This window comes from Ursus arctos, unplaced genomic scaffold, assembly GCF_023065955.2.
Source record: "Ursus arctos isolate Adak ecotype North America unplaced genomic scaffold, UrsArc2.0 scaffold_8, whole genome shotgun sequence".
Taxonomy (NCBI): domain Eukaryota; kingdom Metazoa; phylum Chordata; class Mammalia; order Carnivora; family Ursidae; genus Ursus; species Ursus arctos.
Genome location: NW_026623100.1, coordinates 64,686,334 through 64,692,464, shown reverse-complemented (window position 1 = coordinate 64,692,464; position 6,131 = coordinate 64,686,334).

The following is a 6,131-nucleotide window of genomic DNA, read 5'->3' as shown; positions in this document are numbered from 1 at the left end:
ATCACTCCCATGGAAATATTGTCCAGTCTCAAGGCTTAAAATACTATCTAGAAACTGCAGAAAGCAATGGTTGTTGAAACTTAATGGTGGGTAGACGGGAGATCACTGCGCTATTCTATCTTTGTGTTTGACATTTTCTACTTAAAAAAAAAAAAAAACTTAAAAAAAAATAAATGGCATCTATACAATGATCCCCAGATCTCTCACTTGAACTCCAGACTCAAACACCGAAATGTCAGCTTGACCTCACCTCCTTAACATCTACAAGGCATCTCAAGCTTCACTGGTCTAAAACTGAGCTCCGGATTGTCACCCCATCCCAAAACTTTTCTTTCTGCTGTCCTCCCATGGCTGAACATGGTGACTCTATCCTTTCATTTGCTAAAGCCAGAAACCTTGGAGTCACTCCTGATGCCTCTGTTTTCACCCCACATCTGATCTGGCAGCAAATCCTGCTCTCACCTTGGTCCCAACCACCATCATCTGTCTTCTTGATTACTGCAGTAGCTTCTTTGGTTATCTTCCTTCTTCTGCCTTTATTGCCCTAAAGCAATATTCTATTCTCAATCCAGTGACTAGGCAACTAGGCCAGATCCCATCACCTCCCCATGTGGCTCAGTACCAGCGAAAAGTTTTCCAATGGCCTGCAAAGTCCTACAGGCCCCTCTGATCTCCCTTCATACCACTCCCACCTCCATCCCCAGCCACTTTGCCTTTGTACAGGTCCTACAACACACCAGGCATGCTTCCACCCCAGGACCTTTGCATTTACTCATCTACATGCAATGCACTCTGTCAGATGTCTTCATGACTCACCTGAGGACCTGCTCTAGGTCCTGACTCAAATATCACCTTCACCAGCCCTCTCTGCCTATCCTTTTAAAAGCTGCAATCTTACCTCAAAGATTCCCTATCTGCATCTCCTGCTTTATGTTTCTCCATAGCCATTATTACCACCCAAAATACTATATATTTTACTTATTTTGTTTACTATCTATCTCCTCTCGCCAGAATGTAAGCTCCATGATGGCAGACATTTTTGTCTGTTTTATAAGCTGCTGTATCCCCAGCATCTGGAATAGTGTCTGACACCTGATAAAACCTACTAAACATTCGTTAAAGACATTAACGAATGTCTGTCCTCCACACTAGGCTATAATCTATGAGCACAAAGAAGAGTTTGACTGATTATCATTGTATCCAAGGTCCTAGGCATATGGCAATGTTTAACAGATATTTGTTGAGTAAGTGAATTGATTAACGAAAAGCACAGTTCACAAGGGGAAATGGTGCAAGAGCAATGGCACAGAGGTGAGAAAGAACAGGAATATTTGGGGCGGGGGCAGACCAGTCTGCCATGGAAGGGTTACCTTAGGACAACAGTAGACAATGCACTTGGAGGGCTAAGTTGGTATGCAGCTGGAATTTACTGCCAGATTTAAAAGGTTGTTTTGCATCCTCTAGGCCATGAGCAAAGGAGTGGTAATGATAGAAGCATTGCTTTACGAACACTGATCCGGTAGCCAACCCAGCATGAGCCTGGCGGTAGGGAGAACAGTTAGGAGGCTAAAATCGTCAGTGTGATATGGAAATCAAGACTGGGAGGCTTCGAGATGATGGGAGCTGAAAAGAAGGGACACATGAAAGAGCAATTTTTAAAAAAAATTAGTAAGACTTTTCGGGCTGAATTGGGGGAAAATAATGAATCCCCAGACAAGGGACGTTTGGGTTTTGAGCATCATTAGCTTGGAAATAGCCATCACATTCACATCAAGAGAGAGACTAAGAGGAACAACCGGTACGGGGAATATGGTTTGGAGGTGGTGGTAGACTGGCACATGGATAACCCTAAACTGACTCTCAAGCCTACGCATGACATTGGAAGCCGTGGGTGTAGACCAGATCTCTGAAGTGGAGAGGAAAGAGCCCAAGCGGAAGCTTCAGGACCAAACCATACGGAATATGCACAATCAGGAGGTGAAAGAAGGAAGAGGAGCCAGAAGGGGGAGGCAGAAACCTTACTGGAGATGTAGGAGGAGAACCAGAATAATGCAGAGCCACAGAAATGAAAAGACGTGAAATTAAACAGAAAAAGAGAAAAGTGATTTAAGGCCCAAAGTCTTCCCCAAAACACAGCTTGGTCTTTTTTACTTCATTCAGTCATGCTGCCTGAAATTCTGCCAGTTATTTCTTTTGTGTTAGTAAGAATGGAGAGAGTGAGGTATTAATAGTCATTCTCACTACAAGCTGAATTATAGTGGTTTTTTTTGTTTTTCAAAGATTTTATTTTTTAAAAAATTTATTTATTTGACAGAGAGACAGACAGAGAGAGAGCACAAGCAGGGGGAGCAGCAGAGGGAGAGGGAGAAGTAGGCTCTCCTGCCGAGCAGGGAGCCTGATGCAGGGCTCGATCCCAGGACCCTGGGACCATGACTCGAGCCGAAGGCAGATGCTCAACGGACTGAGCCACCCAGGTGCCCCAAAAGATTTTATTTTTAAATAATGTCTATAGCCAACATGGGGCTCGAACCTCCAACCCCAATATCAAGAGTCGCATGCTCCACCCACCGAGCCAGCCAGGCGCCCCTGAATTATTGTGTTTTAATCAGACTGCTTTCCACCTAATCCTTAGGGATGAGCTCATTTTATGGAGGTAATGGTTTTTATTAGAAATATTGAAAGGATGGACACCTGGGTGGCTCAGTCAGTTAAGCATCCAACTCTTGATTTTGGCTCAGGTCATAATCTCAGGATTGTGGGATCGAGCCCTGCTTGGGCTCTGCGCAGAGCATGGAACCTGCTTGAGAGTCTTTCTCTCCCTTTCCCTCTGCTCCTGCCTCACCCCCCCCCCCACTTGTGTGCGCGCACAAGCGTGCATGTGCTCGGTCTCTCTCTTAAAAAAAAAAAAGTACTGAAAGGAGAAGAAGTGGGAGAGGTAATTCTGGAGTTCTAACTGCTTAGGGAGGATGGGCGGGGATATTCTGGATAGTAAGAGAGCAGCAGGAGGTTGCTGGGTAGGGGAACAAGGAAATGGGGTTCTAAGAGGCTGAGAGAAGGATGTAGAAAGCGGGCGGAACAACTCCGATGACAATTTGCAAATCTTCCTAGAGGAAGGATCCTGAGTTTTCCCTTCTTCCCAGAGACAAAATGAAAAGCAACTTCTCTCTTTACAAAATTGAGAGGTGACCACATGGAAAGGATGATGATGATGATGACGACAATAACATAGCACTTACCATGTGCCAAGCACTGTTCAAATTAAGTATTTAGTCCTCCTAACAACCCTAAGAGGTACACACTACTATTTCCATTTTACAGGTAAGACAGCTGTGCCCTGTCAGCCTGCCCGTAGCTCTGCAGTCTGGGGTTGCAGGTCAGAGAGGACAGGGGTATGTGGCAGCCTCTCTGGCTGGAAGCCCTCCACCTCCCACCCCGAGATGTCTGCCCAGGGGAGGACAGGCAAACAAACCGGGCCAGTGATGTTTGGTCACAGGTAGTGAGCATGCGTTCAGCGGAGGGAGGGAAACAGGGACATTACCTGACATCATGAAAGGAGGTGGATATCAACTACAGCTTTGGTCTGTCTCTAGACCTCAACTTTTTTTTTTTTTCTTTTAAGATTTGTTTATTCATTTGAATGAGGGGGGAGGGGCAGAGGGAGAGAATCTTCAAGCAGACTCCCCACTTAACACAGAGCTCGACGCAGGGCTTGATCCCATGACCCTGAGATCATGACCTGAGCCAAAACCAAGAGTCAGATGCCCAACTGACTGAGCCACCCAGGCACCCCTAGACCTCAACTTTAAAGTGAGAAGGGAGCTGGTGTGTATAGGGAGCAGACACGGCATAGACTCTTAACTTAGAAGACTTAGGTCTGGACCTCACTGGTTGACTTTGAGCAGGTCATTCCTTCTCTCTGGGCCACACTTTCCTCAATTACACAACGAAGGAATTAGATGAGAGTTAAACCTCTGAGTTCCTTTCCAGCTCGAAAACTATGCAATTCTAGAACCTAGTGGTTGGGTATGACAAATTATGATCTCTCTCTCCCACTACATATGCTCAAGAGCATGATATTTTGGGTATAAATATGCCAATGTCTGCTGTCTGTATATGTGTGTTCTGGCTATATGACTAAAACTTTAGTTGTTTGTGGGTAAATAAGGGATGCTTCTTGGTTTTCTCCAGGAGAGACCAAACTGTGGAGAGTAAACTATAAAGATCAGTGACCTGAGGGCAAATGATTCTAGAAAAGGTTTTGGCCTGAAATCATTCTTTAGCATAGTTATTTTTTCTTTTTTTTTTTTTCTTACAACCAAATCCAATTTAGTTTTGACATTAACCCTGTGGAATGGCACGGGTTTTTACAGAAAAGGAAAAAGAGCCTCAGAGATTAAGCGGCTTGTTCAGGATCACACGCTCATTCGAGCCAGAGCCCAAACCAGGGTCTAGGGCTTCTGATTCTGGGCTTGTGTGTTCTTCCTAGTACTGTGCTGAGTGTCAGAAGAGACTGTGTGCATAGAAACAGAGCCAGATGGGGTCTGTTTCTAGGTGAAGGCAAAGTGGAGAGCCTCTAGCTAAAGGATGCCAGGCTGATTTGCCTGCCCTCTTTCCATGTCCACAGCCTACCAGCTGCAGTGTCCTTTCATTCAGACTAGAGGCTCAGAAGACTTAAAGATAATGGCTATTTCAAGAGCCACAAACTATGATTAGAATTAATTAGAATGTCAGAGGGCAATGATAAGAAGTAATAACATTCTGGAGCCTCTGGCAAGATATGGAAGATGTTTACTAACTCTTCTCAGAGAAGAACCTAATTTGCTCTCTTTCTCTGGCCTCACTTCTATGAAGCAGAGATGTGATCACACAACCTCTCATGGCTGCTGTGAGAATCAAAGGAGATTATTAGATTACAGTGCCTCTGAAAAGACACACAATGTTTGCTTATTCATTCAACTGGCCAACATTCATTGAGCACCTACAATATCCCAGGAACTGTGTTAGGAACTGGAGGAAGATGAAGACAAACAAGAACCAAGGAGCTCCGAATCACCATTACTATCTCCCCTACCGCCTTTTCTTAACCCCTTCTGTCTCTTCTTGTTTGGGGCCATAGGAGGGAAAATGGTCTCTAGTCTTCCAACTTCCCAGCTAAGAGCTGCTCTAGGGAATTCTTGCTAGGGCCCAACCTCTAGGCCTCCATTGGACCAGCAGAGAGCTCCCTCTGCTGTAGCTCATTCAACAAATCGTTAGTTCACCTGCTGTGAACCAGGCATGGTTCTAGGTGCTCCCAGGTGAAAGATGGGGAACAAACCTACAAGGTCCCTGCCCTCAGAGAGTTCACCTTGTACAGGAGAAGGCAGACCTTAAACAAATCAACACACAAATAAACACATATTCGCAAATCGTGGTGGGTGTTACGAGGTGAAGAGAGAGAAGTAGAACTCAGTTTAGAGGGCCTATCTGTGAAGACATGAAGCTGAGATCCTAGAAGGATGAGAAGTCAGCCTACAGACAGCCTGAGGAGGAGTCCTCCAGGCAGAGGAATTAGCATGGCCTAAGGCCCTTGACATGGGAGGGAACATGGTATCTTCAAAGAACTGACAGAAAACCAGTGCAGCGGAGACCAGAGCAAGGAAAACAGTGGTGCTTGGCAGAGCTAGAGCGAGAGGCAGAGGCCAGACCATGCTAGGCCTGTAGACTGAGGTAAGGAATTCATTGTAAGTGCTCTGCACTTCTAGTGCCTTCTGCTGTCTTCCCAGTGCCAGCAAAGAAACAACCTCGGTTGCTCTGCTCGTTTTGCCATCCCATGATGGTGAGAAAGAGTTGGGAGTTAGCTGGGAAATTTATCATAGTACAAACCACCACAGAAAAAAATACCAGCTTCAGCTCCTCTGCTTTAGGTGACTAACCAATAAACTCCTCTGACCCAGAACTTATGAACTGGGAGGTGGATGCCAAAGCTTTTCATCCCCACCCCACCACTGATCACAGATCTACAGAAATAAGTTAGTTAATTCACTGGTCATTGTGCCTATTGCGCATGGACTCCTTAGTTTACTCAGATGGCTCACATCTCTTGGGATGGAGGATGGATTCACCACTTAACACCCAGAGGGGGATGTAAATGT